The sequence below is a fragment of the Ambystoma mexicanum genome, chromosome 2q (genome assembly GCF_040938575.1).
Source record: "Ambystoma mexicanum isolate Mex_15411 chromosome 2q, UKY_AmexF1_1, whole genome shotgun sequence".
Lineage (NCBI taxonomy): Eukaryota > Metazoa > Chordata > Amphibia > Caudata > Ambystomatidae > Ambystoma > Ambystoma mexicanum.
Genome location: NC_090924.1, coordinates 743,044,627 through 743,064,341, shown reverse-complemented (window position 1 = coordinate 743,064,341; position 19,715 = coordinate 743,044,627).

The window sequence follows — 19,715 nt, the reverse complement described above, 5'->3', positions numbered from 1 at the left end:
AACAAAATTACATCAGCATCAACCACAACACTCAAGAATCAGGCACAACTGAGATACACATCACCATAGCGACCTACCCTGGGACCAAACCAGGAACTATGGAGTAACAGAAAAACACTGCCCTGAGATACAACAACGTAGCAACCTACCCCGGCACAAAACCAGGCACTACGTAAACAGAACAACATCATGGGAACAGGCGCACCAAATACATCTGAACACAAAAATAGGCCATACAACTCAACCCACAGACCAATACACATAGCGACCTACCCCAGCACTAGAACCGGGCACTAAGGGAAAAGACAACACCTACACTCTAACTGCTCCAACACACGCCCTCACACACAGATATAGCGACCTACCCTGGCACTAGGACCAGGCACTAAGAACCCTGATGCAGTATAAACACTCAAACCCACACGTGCACCAACTCATTGTACACACACCTACTCACCACACCCACACTACAAGACACACACAAATAAGATTACAAAGCTATGAAATGTACATTTCATTAAATAATGCATGAAAAAAAAATATATATGTGCAGACAACACTCGAAATCTCCATGGTGAGGTATGCGCAGACAATACTTGAAATGTCACCCAACCCTGGGTAACTCCATCCGGCGAAATATCTGGGATGACCGGATGCCATGAGAGGATGTTCCACGCTGCAAGAAAGTCATGTCCCAGAACACTAAAATCAACAGCAGCTATGCGTTCAACCCTCTGAACACTGCTGTTGGAAGAGGGACAGACTTCCGCAATGGAAAGCACGATAGTCATTACATGTCATTAAGCGATTACAGCATTAAACACTCGCCACAAAGGCAACCACCCCTCCCCATTCCAAGGGACACGGGCAGGAAACCCCAGATCAAAACTCTGCACAAGGGCATAATAATCTATAAAAGGGCCACAACGTACACACTCTTATACACAAGACAACGGCCTTCAATAACAAACCCCTATACGTGCTAATCCCGGGGACCAAGAATGAGGACGGCGTGAACCTATCCCCTAACATGGGCCACAACACATACTGGCCCTCATTACGACCCTGGCGGAGAACCATGGTGCAATTTGCACCATGGTCCATGGCGCTAAGCTGCCAACTCCGCCATGGTGGTTGGCGGACTTACCGCCCCATTCCGACCTTGGCGGGGCGGTAAGTCCCCAATCCCCATTTACCCTTCCCCATTCCCATTTTTGCCCCATAGGGTATAATGGGAGTGGGGAAGGCGTTAATTACGCCACCGTAAATTACGGTGGCGTAATTAACAACAAGTCCCGTAGCGCCATGGATTTTTCCGCCTGCAAAAAGCAGGCGTAAAAATCACCATGGCGCTACGGGAACTCGTACTCAGGCGGAAAGGGGCGCCATGGTTTACGCCGGCGTAAACCCCTTTCCGCCAGGGTCGTAATGAGGGTCACTGACTCAAACTCACTCACCCACACATACGGCCCGTAACACTGACCTGCCCGGAAGTCCCAGAGCCGAACCAAAAACCTGGTAAGATCTGAAAATATTTGCCCAGTCCGGAGTAAGCACATGTTGCAAGGAACTACACCAAGAACGTTCGACTGGCTTGCAATGGTGAGCTGACGACAGCCAGTCCATGCTACTCTGATATGCTCCTCTCAGATGCTTCCGAAACGCTGGGAACAAGGCTTGACACTGAGGAAAAACAAAGAATCACTGCACAAGTGACCACTGGGGACACCTCTCCCAGCTGCGACGTCACCCGTTCACAACAGGCTACCGTCCCAGCAACTTCCATCGGGACTAACTGTAGACACTTCCACTCTCCTTTCAACCGGCATAGGCTAAAGTGTCTTACATCAGCGCAACACAAGAGAAGACCCCAGACACCCACTCAGATGACCTGGAAAACGCGGTTGACGCAGGGCTGCCTTCACTCTGCGGCGCCCTGAAGAGCAACAGCAGAGGCATTGCTCAACCCACTCAGGACAGGGGAGCGCCGGCTCCAACACGGCTCACCATCCAGTGCCGCCAACCATGCGTCAGGGAGTTCGCACTCACAAACTCCACAGGCACCAACTGCCGAGAGGGTGCCCCTCGTTTCACGTGAGGGGCAACGAACCTTACGCGGCGGGCCAACCAACACGGACCCGCCTGGGTGTGGGGGGACCTCCTCGGGGGCGGTGTTCCAGGAGTGCTGCACCCCCCCCAGCAGCGCCGATGGAGAAGGCAATCCACCTACCATCCCATCCTCGTCGCAAGTGTAACAAAGTGGAAGTCCGGGACACCACGGTAAGTTTATGGTGTTTTATTGTCCTGGTCCTGTATGCCATCAGTTAAACACGGGGATGGTAGGGGACACTGAAGACACAACTTCACAAGGGAAACACCGGGCTCACCTCCACACCCATACTTCTCAGCTCTCAGCTTTCTCTCTGTCTCTAACGGTCACCCAGTAGAACCTCCAACACTAACATTCCACCAGCTCATGACATCACACACAGCTACACTCCAAGCCACATTACAACAAATATCTAATAAATTACATATATTTTTGTACTTTTTTGATAGAGGGGGGAGTGACTAGCTGACTACAGGTTAGCCGCCCCTCTAAATAACTGCTTATAACTCCTGTTCTGTAGTGGCTCTAACATTGAAAATGTTTGATTAAACCAGATCTAGCAGAGATCTAACGAAACAGATGTTTTTTTGCAAAATACCATGAAAAGGAGGAGCTAGCCAGGGTGAGGTTCTCACTCCTCGGTCCAGGAGCCACACCTGTAATGGTCACTGTGGTTTCAGTTATTGCCTCGCTTAGCTGGCCTCCTCTCATTGTCGACAACTACCTTCTGGATGATGAGGGCCGATTCTGTTCTCACGGTTTCTTGGGTAATTTTGCCGTTGTTTTTTCCACACTTTCCTCCCCGGGGCCATGGGCTTGTCTCTGTGTAGGTATTCATGTTTGTTATCAGTAGTTGTGAAACCTCATTCTGCCAGTATGTCCGTTACCTTACTGTTTGCCGGCCTGTGGGGTGGTCTCTAGATCCCTGCACCGCCTTTTGAGGTATTTCCTTGGTTTGACCACAGTGGGCGAAGGGTGGCAAGTTTGGCTTTGGGTTGGTCGCTGCTAGTTCGGTCTCAAAAGCATCTTTTCCAAACCCATGATCTACCGTGCCAGCTCCAGAGGCGCTGCCACTTCTCTTCCTCCTTGGTCTTGTCAGGATAGGCTTCTTCTTGAATCATATTGGTTGTGCCACCGGCCTCAAACTCGGTGTCCTGCTTTTAAAAGACCGCCATCTTTGGTTACTCTGCGCCAGGGCAGGCACGCCTTTGCAAGTTTCTCCTTCTCTGCGTCCCTGCTGTGGCTCTAGACCGGCCGCGGTGAATCTCTTATTTGTCTGGCCCCTTTTAAGCCACCTGTGTATGTTTATTTTCCTTTATTCTTGCTTCGCTAGGCTCTGGCATTGGCATGTTCGCCGGAGCTCTGTATTTATGTGGCCATCTTGTGCTGCTGCCAGCCACCACCTCCACGCATTTCTTATTTTGCATAAATCACAGATCAGGCACAGTTTATCAGCACCATTTTATAATCCACATTATCAGTATTGTATTCCACGTTCTGAAAAAAAAAGTAACCAAAATGAGGCCCATGCATCATGATTGTGATCCATTCACATACATCTACAGGAGAGTGGGTGCCGCACTTTTGCATGTGTTCACCCTGGGCCCAGGTAAGGCCGTATAGCAGGAGAACAGTGGCGTTATCTTTTCAGTATGAATTAATCGATTACTAAGCACCAGGTTTACCAAAGCATAAAGCGAGGTTTATGTTGGCATCTTCCCTCTGGAGAAATGGGGTTTTATATTGAGTGCCGTTTTTGGTACTGATCAGAATGAGACGAGATAGGAAATTGTAACTAACGCGCCAAACCTCACTTTTCTGATTGAATGACGACATCGGAATAAAGAGAGAGAAGTCTGCAGTTCGGTATATAAAAAGCACCACACAAGGTCGATGATTGCCCAGATGTATAAAATACAAAAATAAGAACGATAACAGTTTCTGACAGAGGGTGGGGGGCCGGGGGATATTAATGAGTACGGTAATGCACCCACTGTTAACCATAAAGACAGACTTTTAATTTACTAAGTGTTTTCTGATTGGCACAATCTCTAGATAGATTAATAAATCTGTCCCAGAAGACAGAGTAAAATATTTACACCTGCCAATCTCAGTTTATATTGGTTTTAGACAAGCTGTCAGCCGGCAGTCATCTCATAAAACGATCATTTCAACATTCTATCCTTGGGAGGGTTATTTCCATAATGCAAGTTAAAATATGGAACTGTTGTGTTCACTCCATTGCAAGGCTTGTTTTAACTTGAGAATAGCATTGACTGGACAATGACGTCAAACTAGAACTGTACAAACACGTTGAAAGGGCTCGGGAAATAGTTATGCAGAGCCCTTTTTAAGTGTCTCCCACTTGGGGTTTAAGGTTCTGAATACATGGGAGGAGAAAGAGCCTCGTTTAGCCTCGTTCATGGGATAGGATAATGTGCCACAATGCAAGAGGCAGGACATCCGTGCCATACTCTGTACACTTTGCAGCAGTGCAACCAATTGTGCAAATCCATTTGGCACTAATAGTCAAGTTTGCCGGATTTTATATATTGCAAATTTTGAATCAGGCATAGATGATGTAGCATTTAGACATTTTTTTCTTTTTTTGATTAAGAATGGAGGCGAAACATATTGATGGACAGTTTAAAATGTGAAGGATGGGATTTGTTTAGAGTTTTTTTTAAAAAAAGCGCAAGATATATAAATACTTCATGTTTGCCCTACTGCATAATGGAATGGAGGGAACAGAAAAACAGGAAGAAGTGAAATTGCTACATTTTATTGACATGATATTATATGGCATTTATAACGCGCCTATGCACAAGTGTTTCAAGGCGCTGGTGCAAACCTTAGGTAATATGATACCTAGATGCTTCTGACCTTCTGCTGTCCACCTCAAACCCAGAGAGAATCCAGTTGCATTTATTTTTGTGTGTGGACTTATTATGATGAAAAACCATTGCATTGGAGTTTTCTGTGTGTATGGTTACATGATTGTTTTGTGCGTATTTGTCTAGGGCTGCTAGTTTTCTTTGCAAGCCTATTGGGGTTCTGTCCAGTAAAAACAAGATCATCGGCATACAGAAGCCGCGAAATCTCTCTTGAGCCGAGTTGTGGTGGAAGTGAACGTATTCAAAGGCCTTGTTGATATCATTAATAGAAATATTGAATACAATCGAAGCTAAAATACGACCTTGCTTCGGCCCTGAATCTGTGAAAATGTTCTCTGTAAGAAGGCCATCTGTGTGAGTTTCACTTTTATGGAAGTGTTAGTATAAAATTGACGAATTAAATGTAAAATATATAAAGGACATTTGGCATTAAAACTTTTTTCCAATAAAACATCTCGAGACACGGAGTCGAATGCTAAAAAAAAAACAGTTATTTAGATAACATTGCTTGTTTTTTGATAGCGGTTAAAAGGCTTAAGTTTTAAAAAGTTCCAATTCCTTTAATACAACCTGACTGGTGTACATCAAAAAGCTTGCTGGAATTCATCCACAGGGTAAAATTTCGAAGAATAAATCGCGCAAATATCTTACCTGGACTACCAAGAGCGTGCTGGGCCTATAGTTAGTTGGTTCGTTACGGTTACCTTTCTTGAATATAGGTATTGCGATTGATGGAGGGGGTAACCCTGTTAATGATAATGATGTGTTATTTATATAGCGCCTTAAGCCAAAGCGCTTTACAGAGAACATATTTACATACATTTATCATCCCCATAAGCATGAGAATGTTTTCCCACTCAGTTGGATGAGCTTTGAGGGTGGCATTTGTTAAAGTATCTGGCCCGGTGCGTTTGATGAGCTTCATTTTTTAATAAGGATAATAATATCAAGTTCGTGAAAAATGTGTTTGCGACAATCCAGAGTGGGAAAATGCCAAGATGATTGTCCTTTGGAAGATGTGTTGAGTAGGGCAGTACAATGTATGGACCATTCTTGTTCACCTATGGTATTTATTAGAAGTGAGTGGGATGCACATTTGTCTTGAGTGTTTATAAGCTTCCAAATCTGGGAAATAGATTTGCTTGCTATGGCTAATAATATCTTCTCTGCATTAAGTTGGGTTTTATTAACATTGATTTATTTTATTTTATTTCTCTAAGCAGTTTTTAAGCTGTGTCTTTGTTGTAGGTTGGCAGAGGGAGGTAACTTTCTTAAGTCTTGCTGTAATTTTGACTTTAAGTTTAGAATTTCTATGTCAAAACCATGTTTGTGTTTGAACATGGACGACTTAGAGTAGTGGTTGATTGGCTATTACGTTTAGACAGTCAGTATGTAGTGGGGTGGCTATCAGGGAGGTATCTTGTATAGAGGGGGGTCAACTGCGTTTTTAATAGTTCCAGTTTATGAGGCGACCATATCAGTCGGTTTCTTCCTTGACTAAGAATTAGTGGAAGTTCTATGGTTTCACATATAGGTGTTATACAAGGGATCCATTCCACTTGTAAGATGTTGTGGTCACTTGCTGTATTAGGTATAACTCTAAATGATTTAATCTGTTTGACGGCATTTGAGAAGATGAATATGCAGTCTAGAATTGAGGATGAAGATCCTCTTGACCAGGTCGGAGCTGGAGGGACGTCACCTGACATATTGCCATTAAGCATAGTAAAGGTGCGTATTCTCATAAGTGACATCCATTTATCAGCTCGAGTGGGGACATTGTTTTGAGTTTGTTGTTATGCAATTAGTCTTCAAGTCACCTACTATCAAGTTTGTTTGAATTAAGGGGTTAAGAAGGATAAGATCTAGCATTTTTTCTACATGGAGAATAAACAAGTCCTCTTTGATGGTTGCTGGATTCCAGTATAGATTTAAGAGTGCTGTAAGTGGATATAGAGGATGATGGGGGTTTGTTGATGACAGTTTGACTTGCCGAATTCCATGGAGGGGAGTAGCCCAAGGTTGAAGTTGGATGGGTGAGTGAAGATTAACTGCTATGAGATGTCCAACTGCATGGCACCCTATAGCAGATTTTGTCACGAGACCCAGGTGATTTGGAAGTCTGGCCAAACTGGTTGGCCAGTAATCCAAGTCTCCTGAAGCAAGATAATGTCATAAGCGATAAGGGCTTTAGGTTTGGAGGTAAGGAGGTGGGAAAAACCATCTGGTATTCCAGGCTGCTAAGGAGCATGAATGTAGCTTTTGTTTGAGGTGGGTCTATCGGTTCTCGGGTCGAGAGCTATCCTGAACCGCTTTGGAGAGCCACATCCATTTAGAGGTAGGGCAGGGTGGTATTTTTGGCTTGATTGCATCTTGATTTGCAATGGAATTTCTTTTGCAAGTACATTTACAACATGTTGGTATGGCAGAGGATACAGCTTCATCGTTGGGACAGGTATTCTCAGGTAATGGCTGGAGCTGAACTTGCAGAAGAAATCCACACGATTGTAATTTCCCTTTAGTTCACCCTAGTAGATTCTTCACAATTTGTGATGGGATAGTGAGTTCTACAGTATCATACATTGGATGAATCAATAAAACGAATGGATTTGATATCCTCAGAACAGATGCATTCAAGATCTGTGATAGACAGAAAAACTGAGTACGGTTATTCTGTTAGGGAAGGGGTCAGTACGAAACCTATCTGTCATTGTTAGAACAAGCTTATCTGAATCCTGCAGTAGGGTTCTGCTGTTTGATTCGCTCTTGGTTGAGTCGAGGTAGAAGAATATGTGGGTTCTTTATGAACATTCAGGATTTCTTTCAATGTGCTTTGGTTCCATTCTAAAGAAGGTTTAATTAGCTGAGATCTTCTCTGTACTATGGTTTTGAAACTTGGATAGTCCACGTCTAAGTTGACACATATAATTTGACGTTTCTCATTCGTTTGAACTTGTGGGTAATGTAAACTTTGGTGAATAATTTCTATTTGTGGAGGAGTGGAGACTGGATAAACAGAAATATTCATAAGTTCATCATCACTAATTTCCACATTTGTTTTATCATCACTTATCATCATAGGGTTAACATCGTTAGCATATGCGTTAGTCAATTTACCTTAAGGTGCCACCAATGGATTCACCGGCTGGAGAGCAGGAATCTGTGGCTGTATAGTGGGTTGTAAGGTTTCATTACTTGCTTCGGTAGCAATGGCAGATGTTTCATCCACTTGGTTAGCTTTATTAGGAATAGTTAGCCCATCCAAGAATTTTTTGCTTTTTGTTTGGAGTTTTTCTTGTTTGGAATAGGCTGATTCTTCGACACTTCTTTTGAGTTTGAGCAAAAGCCGGGTAAGTGTGTATTTTTTTTTTGGGTTATTCTGATGAAACAATTCAAAAGGTGGGGATCACAGTCCCTTGCCCATCTATAGTTTCTAGGTTGACTTTGTGCGAATCAGATTGAATCGCGGAACGATCTGGTGAAAGAATTGGAGGGGTGAACGACTCAGCAGAAATGGCCATGTTGCTCTCCAGCTGGGCTATTCGGTGTCTCAAGTTAGCTTGACGAGGAGACATTACAGATCTATGCAATTCAGATGGAGCAGAGTTCGTGGCGTTTGACAGATGCATTCATTCTCCTGCAATCCAATCAATTTTGGAAACTACAGTATGCATGATTGCAATGTGGTCATTAATCTTGTAATCCATTGATTCGTACAATTTTGCTAGTGATATGACACTTGTATTGAGGGCTGAAAGAGTGGCGTATAGTGCTAGCGAGGTGGGGAGTGGAAATCCAAAGTATGGGCCTGGGTTCGGTTTGGCAAAAGAGTCAATGGATGCGTTTCTAGAAACCGATATGTTAAGTGTCTCAGGAATGTCTTCATTAGTGTATAAAATAGGTGAATTTGATAGTCTAATTGATGGGTTTTTTGGGGGTTGTTCCGAAATTACAGGAGAACAAGGACTTCTAGGAGGGAGAGGCATAGGAAGTTGGACAGAATGTTTGGGGGGGAGACTGGATGCCGAGTTAGGTTGTAATTCCTGAGCAGTTGGTAGGATATCATGCGATCTTCGCATTGTGTTACATTGAACAATTTGGGAGTATAATGGAGGGATGGCACTAGAGTCAACCGGGTTGCTGTACCGTGTGTAGAAACGCATTAGGGGTGGACAAATCCTCAAGATCCTGTTTTGGGATAGCAGGAGTTAGACAGGTTTGCAGTGTGGTGTCCGACACTTACGCATTAGGGGGGTTTGACAATACTGCCATGCTGGAGAGGTCGAAAGACAACTGGAATCAGATATGAGTAGAACAAAGCTTTCTTCTTGCGCACTTTGGTGTGTATCAGAGATACTTTTGCTAGGGAGACACAATTGTCTAATGTCCATACCTCAAAGCTGGACACGCTTCTGATTATGTGAGCGGGCAGGTAGAACGTTGGGGGAAAAGATAGGGAGCATAGAATGCAGCTTTAGAAGCTTCCCAATTAGCAGTGAGGTTTGTTCAGGGATATCCGATGTTAAGCGATAAAACGCCATTAAATGAGGAATTGTGAGTTACTATGAGGGAAAGTCGATGAGGCTGCACACAGTGGAGCGGTTCAGCTGACAGCTGACAGCACTCACCTCGCACTCCCTGATGCACGCTTGCGCGATGCATGCGGTTTCCTGATTTTGTAGAAGTCACATCATTGGAGGGCATGGCTTAAGCTACAAGATAAAGAACAGGCAGATTAAATATGACAGTGATGGGTCGTAGCGGCTACAATATTGGCTACAATAATGGTATGTGTAAGCATATGATGTCCATATACCAGGAAGTGAGTTCAAAGATAGTAAAAGGTAGATTTGTAGCAGTAGTTGGAGTGTGGTTGCAGAACGCTGTAGGAAGATGCAATGATCAGGGTTCCAGCTCGGACAGCTGACAGCCCTCACCTCGCACTCCCCGATGTGCACGGTTTCCTGATTTTGTAGAAGTCATGTGATTGGGCGGCGTGGCTTAAGCAGGAATTGAGTCCAAAGATAGTAAGAGGTAGATTTGTAGCAGTAGTTGGAGCATGGTTGCAGAACGCTGTAGGAGGACACGATGAGCAGGGTTCCAGTTGGGACAGCTGACAGCACTCGCCTCGCACACCCCGATATGAGCGTAACATGAATTCAAAACGTCGAGGTTTACGCATACATTTTAAATTTTTAAATGAGCTCCATACAGTTTTTGCACAAATAAAATCTGGCATTCCAAAAAGCATTCCCATTGGTTTTATTTTCAACATTTTGTAAGCATTTTTCTATCTATGGTTGTCCTTCATTTTGCGAACTGTTTTGACGTAAATTCAAAATGTAGAAGTCTTATGCATGCATTTTTAATTTTCACATGTGCTTCATAGAGTTTTTGCACAAATTAAATATGACATTCCAACTTGTAAATCTTTTTTTCAACATTTTGCAAGCATTTTTCTTTCTATGGTTGTCCTTCATTTTGTGAACTGTTTTGACGTCCTTAAAGAGGAAGTGACATCAGAGAAGGTGATGGAGTGCAGTAAGCAGATACATTAAAGCTTGCATTTTCTTTTACTTTACACCATATTGAAGCCTCTCTTCCAACAAGCACATCACCTCCTCCTACATCATCTACTCCTGCTTTTCTTTCTCATTTTGCTTCAGTTTCTATTGCCGATGTTCTTCTTCTACTAGCCAAAGCTCACCCTACTGCCTCTCCCACTGACCCTATTACTTCCGCACTCATTCCCAAGGTCTATCCTCTTCTTGTACCTTATCTTGTCTCTTTCTTTAACATCTGTCTCTCTACGTCTATTTTCCTGCCTCTTTTAAACATGCGTCTATTATCCATATCCTAAAGAAACCTACAGCCAATCCCTTCATTGCTTCTAATTTCAGTCCTATCTCTCTTCCATCATATCTTTCGAAACTTTTGGAATGTCTTGTTTACTCCCAGATCTCTCTATTCGTCACTGACTCTTATCTTCTTCCTCGATTTCAATTTGGTTTTCGTCCCCTTCACTCTACAGAAACTGCTTTGATCTCTGTGTTAAACTCTCTTCCTTCGGCTCGCTATTCTAAGCACTCCTCATTTCTTATTCATCTATCGGCTGCTTTCGACACTGTGGATCACTCCATACTCTTGGTGTTACTTTCTTCATTTGGTCTTAAAGGTCCTGTTCTGTCCTGTTTTAACTCCTATCTGACCAACCTTCTGTGTTTCTTGGGCGGGCAAGACCTCTCCATCTTTCTCACTCGATCATGGGTTGCCCCGAGGGTCAGTCCTTGGCCCCTTTCTCTTCTTTCTATATGCATCACATCTTACTGCTATTATCTCCTCCTTCGGCTTATCACATCATTTTTATGCAGATGACACTCAACTATTCAAAAATATCGCTGTATATATGGCTGTAGGGAATGTCCATAGGCGATATTTTTTGTGGGGATATTTTGGATTTTTGGGAACGGGGTTGTGGGGGTGTCCCCTGATGCCTTTAAAATAATATGGGGGTTGCAGGGGTGTCCCCCGCAGGTTCCATGCCTTAATATCGCCGCAAACATATGGCAATATTTTTGTATGGCAATATTTTTGCAGGGATATTAACACATGGAACCAACTATTCCTATCCTTCTCCTCCTTTTCCCAGGATATTCACCACACTCTCACAGCCTGTCTTGTCGCTATTAAATCCTGGATGTCCTCTCATTTTCTCACCCTTAATGCAAGGAAGATTGAGGTTCTGTTCTTCCCTGCCAACACTCTTCCTCCGCATCTTCCACCTCCTTTCATATCTTTCCCACCTTCTAAGCTCCCAATTTCAACCACAGCTCGTAATCTTGGTCTACACTTTGATTCAAATCTTTCCTTTTCTCATCATATCTCTATCACTTCTCGTTCCTGTAGTTTTCACCTTCACAATATCTGTAAAGCTCGGCCGTTTCTCACCTTTCAAGCATCCAAACCTTTGATCTCCACATTGATCTTTTCTCGACTCTTCTATTGTTCTACCACTCTGTTTGGTCTTCGAAGATCTCACCTTGCCGCCTTTAAGTCAGTTTTGAACACCTCTATCCGTCTATTGTGTCTTCTTCCCTATCGAGACTCTATCTCCTCTTCTCTTGCAACACTTGGTTGGCTGTCCTTCCACTCCCAAATTATATTTAACTTTCTATGTCTTGCTTTCAAATCTCATGGTCTTGCCCCTAATTATCATACTGTACTCATAGCTTTCTATATTCCTTCTTGCTCACTCCGTTTTTCTTCCCACTTTAGACGCATGGTTCCTCGTCCCCTTTGTGCCCAGTCTCGTTTTCGATCATTTGAACTTCTTGCCCCGCTATATTGGAATGCTCTCCCACTTTCTCTTCGTTCCATCACTGTCTATCCTCTTTTCCGTGGCCCTCTAAAAACATACCTACTCCAACCTGTCTGAGTGATCGTTTCTGGATTTAACTGCATACTCAATTTTATTGTACTGTGCTGCTTTTTTTTAATGTTCAGCGATTTGGTTTAAGGCGCACTATAAAAGACAAATAAAATTCAAAATACAAATACACCAACCAGTTTACCAACCTAATAATCCTGCTCCACTTAGGGTACTAGTACCAGAACTAGTAGTACTGCTATTAGTAGCACTAATAGCAGTATAAACTCTCTGTTACTGTCCTATTTTCCTTGCCACCTAGGAATTTGAAGTTTAGGCACTGCACGTCACTCTTTTTTTACACACATCTATTTTTCCCCTAAGTCTATATAGGTGATGAAATTCTGATTCTGTGCAAGTGTTCGCAGTAAATTAAATTATATTTTTGCTGTTGGGAATGAAGAAATATATTTTTAAAGATCTTGTCATTTAAATATGAAATTAATATAAGTCTGTACAGCCATGTATATGTTTAGAACTGTTTCATCAAGGTAGAGACTAGTGAGATGCTTCCTGTCCTTGTTTATATATATTCACATTGCTTGCGTTAGGGGGGTGGGTTTAGGAGTACGTCTCAGAGAGCTGCAAGGATATTTTTGGAGGCGAATCAGGGCACATGTGCTAAAATAATAATTAGGAAACTAATTAGCATACAGAATGTGCAATATCACCGCATTTACTGATGTCAAAAGGTGTACATTCACAGAAATGCAATGTCATTCCATTCAGGTAAATGAGAGATGATCCTGGCGTCCTTATTACTAATCCACTTGGTTGTCATGGCAGTATTACATGCTTTCTATTCTGTCAATCAATAGTAATCTGCATGCAAAGTAACTAAAGAGGAGCAACTTCGTTAGAAATCTTGACAAATTATTGCCCACTTCTGTAATCTAATGCCATTTCTGTGTCAAAACATATACAGAGAAAGAGTTCACAAAATATGTTTTACGGGTTCTGGATTTCAGCTCCTGTGCTATTTTGCATTCCTTTAATGTATGCATTGTAAAGTCAAGTGTGGTTTAAGTGCCTGAAAGTGCGGCAGTGTTGTCTGTTACTGCTGTTACAGCCTGCTCTGCAATCTACTACTTTGGCCTTTGGACTCTGTGTGTAGCTCTTCTGCTTGAAGGCTTAAACAGCCCGCACCACACATTTGCACGCACGTGCAATTGTCAAGTGTGGTGTAAGTGCCTGACAGTTCGGCAGTATCCTATGCTACAGCCTGCTCTGCCATTTACTACTTTGGCCTTTGGCAGGTCGGTGGTGAGGCTGCGCTGCCAAGGACTTTGCTTGACTTACTGTGAAGTAAGTGTGTATTACTGTTTATTGATGAAGCCCAATGAGGCTGAAACATGTCTGGGGATGCTGGGCAGAAGGGATGTGACCAATCAGTTCGGGTTGGACTGTCCTTTTTAGGGTGGGACCAAGCCTGATTTGCATATGGTCTTTCCCCTTTTGTAATGGCTTGGCAGGTGAAAAAGGATGGTCTGGAGGGTTGCCCAGAGCAATGCCAGAGGTTAAGATTAATTCAAAACCTTCCAACCATCACCTTTTTTGTTTTGCTGTAGTCACCACGAGTGGGACAGGTATGCCCACAGGTGGGTCCTATGCCTGAGTGACCTAGAGATCCAAGCTACTCCTCACTAATGAGGCCCACCGAGGTTGAAACATGTCTGGGGAAGCTTGTGGTCTCGTGCAGAAGGGATGTGACCAAACAGTTTGTGCTGGACTGCCCCTTTTGGCGTGGGAACAAGCCTGATTTGTATATGGTCTTTCCCCTTTTGTAATGGCTTGGCAGGCGAAGAACGATGGTCTGGAGGGTTGCCCAGAGCAATGCAAGAGGTTAAGATTAATTCAAAACCTTGCAGCCATCACCTCTTTTGTTTTGGATGTGCTTACTAGCCAGTAATAGTCATCAAAACATGGCCCTTTACAAAATGTTGACGAGAGTTGCTACACTTTTGGATATGCACAATAATTAATATGGTTCTGTCGTTAGAAGATGAACGGTATTATTTAATGACATTGTATGTGTCTCTTAAATTGTAAATTTGAGGTATTATGTATTTTAGAACGTGGTGCATGAGGCTTAATTAATGTGTTGAGCTATTGGTTGATATATGCTTTGCATGTAATGTTAAATATATGTGAAACGTTATTTGAACTAAAACACAGGATTCAAACATGCTTTAAAAAAAGTTAAATTCCCATATATACGTGTACCAAAATGAAAAGTAATGTGAGCTTAATTCAAGCTGCTTGAAAGCCAGGACTAATGGAACATGTTATCTTAATGTTCTACAGATCTTTGACATTCATCATGCACCAAATTATAAAACTGGTGTATGATAGAGCCAAATTGGCATTCTAAACAACTGAAATTGCGAGGAGCTGTGCAGTCTCTTATATAAAAATAGGACCCTACATCTTATCACCATAAAAGGTCTGCCACCCCAGGCCTACACCTACTTGAACCTATTCTATATACTTTTGGCAAACCCCTGAAGACAGTATTTGAGGCCCTGACCTGTAGAACTCCTCACACACGGGTGTTTCGGAGACCCCGGCCTAAGGGGAAGCCAATCCCACAACTGCCCTGCTTTGAAACACCACAGCAAAATGACTAGTAAATAGAAGGGACTGTGGCAGCCATTGAGGGTCAAGTGGTGAATGTGCTGAGTCATCCAGAAATTGAGCCAAGGATCTTTTAGTTGAGGCTGCAAAAGTTGGTGTTGTGGTTGGACCGCTCTTTGCCTGGATTGGGAGAAGATGGGATCTCTTCTTAGTCCAGATACAGAGGAGCCCATCCACATCAGCAACTATTGGGTCGAGTTAAGGGTGGATGCTGAGGCCCCAGAGGATCAGCGATATGGTGCAGGTGAGTGCATGAAAGTTTGTTCAGAGCTGGCCAGGTTTGGAAAACGGTGAAAGGGATGGAACCTTCTGAACTGTTTTGAGTGAGGGGAGCACCTGACTGCAGAAGGAAGGTCTAGGCCATAGGAGGGGTGGATTGTACCACCCTGCATTGCAATTTGCATGACCTTTGACTATGTGAGGTCTGTCCAGGGCCCCTCTAAACGTTGGTGTGGGTGCATCTAGCAGCTTACAAGCTATGGCTACATTTGGGCAGACTGCAATTAATTGGTGGGTGTGCATGTCTATAGTATTTGTATTCAGGTGTTTTAAAATATCGTTTATTAGAAAGCATACATTACATGTTTCTGAATGTGCATTTGACTATATATCACTATAGTGCACACGCGCATTAGATAGCCCAACTAATCCTGAATATGTTGAATGTATGATTGTAAACAGCCCGCCACATAAGGGTGCATCAGCCACTTTTACTCCCTATGAACAGGCAAATACTAAAAAAAAAGACAAATGTGCAGTAAAAACACTCCCAACAAAAAATAGGAAACGTACATAGCAGCCTGTCTCCATGCGATCTCCAACACAGCTCCATGGGTATGTTAAGACCAGAAGCAACACATAATACCACAGGAAGAAACAGTTGTTTCTGCCTGATCTAAAGTGGTAAAAATGTATCATTTTAATAAAGAACTATGTGCAAAATTATTTTTATTTCTAATTGATTCTACAGTTAACATTTTTACTGGCTTATAACATATTCCCATTGGGAATGGGACTTACTTTTTTACTTCAGAAAAAAATAATTTTACTCCCAAATGTAAAAAGAAAAGGGGGGTAAAATACTCCCACTTCAAAAAAAATTCTCGAGTACTGATTTTACAGGTGCAATCATTAATTTGCGGATTAACTGCTGCACAGGTACCAAATATTAATAACCTCAGTTATGTTTTGAGTACTACGTAGATCGGAACACCTGCATTCCCAAGATCACAAGGTTTGTGGGTTGGTCAAATGTTTTATATAATTACTTTCAGGCATCAACTGTTACTGCTTTTCTCACTTGACTAACAATATTCATAAAGTTTAATAGTAACATTTCAGAAGGTTTTTCTTTGGCACATACCATTTTCACGCTCCAATTTCACTAAATAATTAATTGCTGCTCACAATTTAGCTTCTACAATGTTGTATTTGATTAAGGATTACCTTATTAGATGCCTTATACATTCCTGCATTGCTCCTATCCTTTATGCTACCCTCTATTCATGATTGATTATCAACCAAAAGGAATGGATAGGCAGCGTCTCTCTTTTCATTAAATAAATGTAACTGCTTGGACTTCACCATATACACTCTCTTGTTTGCTTATGTAACTGACTTCCATTGCACAAGTTTTCACACCCACCCTTCCCCACCAAAGTAATTCCTCTTGGACAACTATTACCTGGACCCCCTGCCTCTGAAGCATAATTAACAAAACTCAGGACATTTTCCTTTAACAATAGAGTTTTTCTTTTTTTCTTTCTGAGACCTGAGGCCTTTTATTTGGCTCAAGGTGGGAATGCTTTTTTTGTCTCCCTTTCCCTTTGCTGTGAACTGGGCTTACCTTACCCAGCCTGCAGGAACTCTCATCAAGGAAGGGTTTTGACATTACTATTAGGTATAAACAGTCACCACAACTATCTGGAACTCTTGAGCACATATCAAGGCCAGCATGCATCCATAATCAGCCTTATAAAATCTCCTCAACACACTTATCATGAACCACCTAAATATGACGTAGCCCTCAAGGCATTCTCTTTTTAACTCCTCATTTACAATGTATTTCCTAGCAAGCAGCTACATATGTCTTACATACCATTCCTCCTCACACTTTCATTCTACCCTGTTTTATTTTACCTTAATGTTTGTTTCTTAGGTTTGTTCCATTTTTGTTAACCCATTCTCCCCCAACATACTCTCCTCCTTCTTCACTTTCCCTTTTTCCATTCGTACCCCAGACTACGGTCTGGTTTAACACCCTGGGCAGGGTCACAATTTGTTCACCACCGGACAAGGACTCTGCACTTTAAGACCACTGCGGTGGTGACTCGGACGGTATAAAAGCTAAATAACATAAAATAACATAGCACAAACCTAGTTTGCAAGCAACAGAATCGTGTACATTTCATTGAGGGTAACGTATAAGGTAGGAGGGGGTTATAATATGTGCTAAGGGATTTTCCAGCCATGGGGGCGGGATGTGATGTGACAATGGAAGGAGCTTTCGTGGCACCTAGCTATTGGCTGAAGAGTAAGGTTTTGAGTTCCTTCCTGAAGTGCTTTGCACAGTTCGAATTGCCACCAGAATGGTGTTCCAGTAGGTAGGGGCGTAGCAAGAGAAGGCTTATTTTCGATTTTTTTAATTGCATGCCAGTTTCATCTCAAGCCTAGTGATGACCTGACTCCTGTGCTATGCGAGGGGTAGTTGACTTGTAGGTGGCGCAGGCAGTCTTCAGGAGTATTCTGGCTGTCATTGGAAGCAAGTACAGCTCCCCTTGGATGGGAATAATGTGGTTCAATTTCTTGTTTCACAGTATGAGTCGTGCCACAAAGTGTTGGACCAGGGGTGTTGCCGGAAGGCCAGTGAGGAGGGTGTTTCCTCCCTCGATGTGGGAGATTACCAGGGACTGGACTGTGGTTCTGAAATCTTTGGGTGAAAGTGGTGATTTTACAGAGCCAGGTTAGCTGTTACCAACTGATTTTGGTCTTTGTGCTGTGTGACGAATCTTCGTTGTTGTCACTTCTCATGAGGCCAGAGAGGTGAGGCTGCTACCTGATATTCCCCCTGGGGGTGGTACTCAGCAGGTGGATCTCATGGGGAGGGACCCCCCTATGGAATTAGTGACAACCTGGGGAGAATGCAGCATCCCCATGGCCCACCAAACCCGAAACACCTTCCTAACCCCCTCTCACCATTACCTTCCCTACAGTACCAATGTACCTTTGGCATACCAGCCAGGTAGGAAGTACTGAGACAAAGAAGAGTGTGTATTGTTGAACCAGCCAACAGAAGGGAGCCATTCTCTTGGCATCCTGTGGAGCTTTGAGAAGGACCCGGGGAAGGGAGACATGCCCCTTGGCCCTGATAACAATTGTGGAATGAACCAAGAGGAAGGAAGTATCCTCTTGGCTTTGTGAAACATCTGTTAAAAGCCAGGAGAAGAAAGACAATCGTCCTGGCATTGTGAGAACCATTTGAGACTTTGTTTTGTGTGTTTGCTGGAATACACTCAAATACCCTTATTGAGACATTTCATTTACATCCCTGGAGGAGAACAATTTTGTTTGCTTCACCCAGAACTGAACTTTGGATTGTTGTCCAGAAGAAGGGAGCTATTCCGTTGTTGTATGTCATCTATCTTGTTGATGAAAAAGTTGTAAATAGGGTGCATTTTGCTTTAGACACAGGGCGTACCAGATTGGGCAGTGGGGTTGTGCAGTGTTTAACCGACATGAAGAGATCATTACGCCTATTGGCGTCCCCTGAAATAGTTGTTGAGTAATATGCAGTTTTGGCTTTGACGATGAGAGACTGGCATATGATGCTTAAATCTTTGAGTGTGCCATGCATGCCAGTGTTTGAGTGACCAGATGGTATGGTTATTGTTGGCTATTTGTTCCGTGTACTGGGGCAGAGGGGTTAACTCTGATGCAACATAGTTTCGAAGGGTCATGTGAATAAACCAGTTCCGTTATGGTTTGATTGAGAGATAAGAGAGCGTTGATACCTGGGGTTGTGGGGCTGGTGGGAATTGCTAGTTTGCATTCTAGTAGTTCCAAGGGGAAGTCCTTGAAGAAGTGACTTGTTGACATGTTGGGCTTATCCTGTCCCTTGCTGTATGGAGGGCATCTGGAAGGAGAATGGGAATGGCAGCATAGTCTGTTCATTCAAGTGGGATAGAAGTAAGACATTATTGCAGGGGGATGCTGAGAAGCCAAGAGCTAGTATTTTTCCTCCGATTTGAGTAGGGTTTAGTATTTAATTTAATTTATTTATTGTGCATTTGTAAGGTGCTTATACATCAAGTAAATTGTGTTTCGAAGCGGCCACAGGGCAACAGGGAGGGAACATGGGAATGAAAGTCAAATATAACAATGAAAGAGAGAGGCGGTCCTACTAGCCCTTGTGAGCATTCAGAATGTGCAAGTGCAGAGAGAGAAGGGATGAGAGAGGGGGCTTAAGTGCTAGGAGTACCATAGAGGGGAGTGCTAGGAAGTAAGTTGCAAGCAGCTGTTAAGTTACTGGCAGAGATCACTTGGTAAGAGTGGTCAACTGGCAATAAGTAGGTGCAGGCTTGTGATATGACAGGCTGGTGGGCGCCAAGGCAACTGCCCGGAGGCGGCAGAGGCGAAGGTGGTTGGGGTGGGG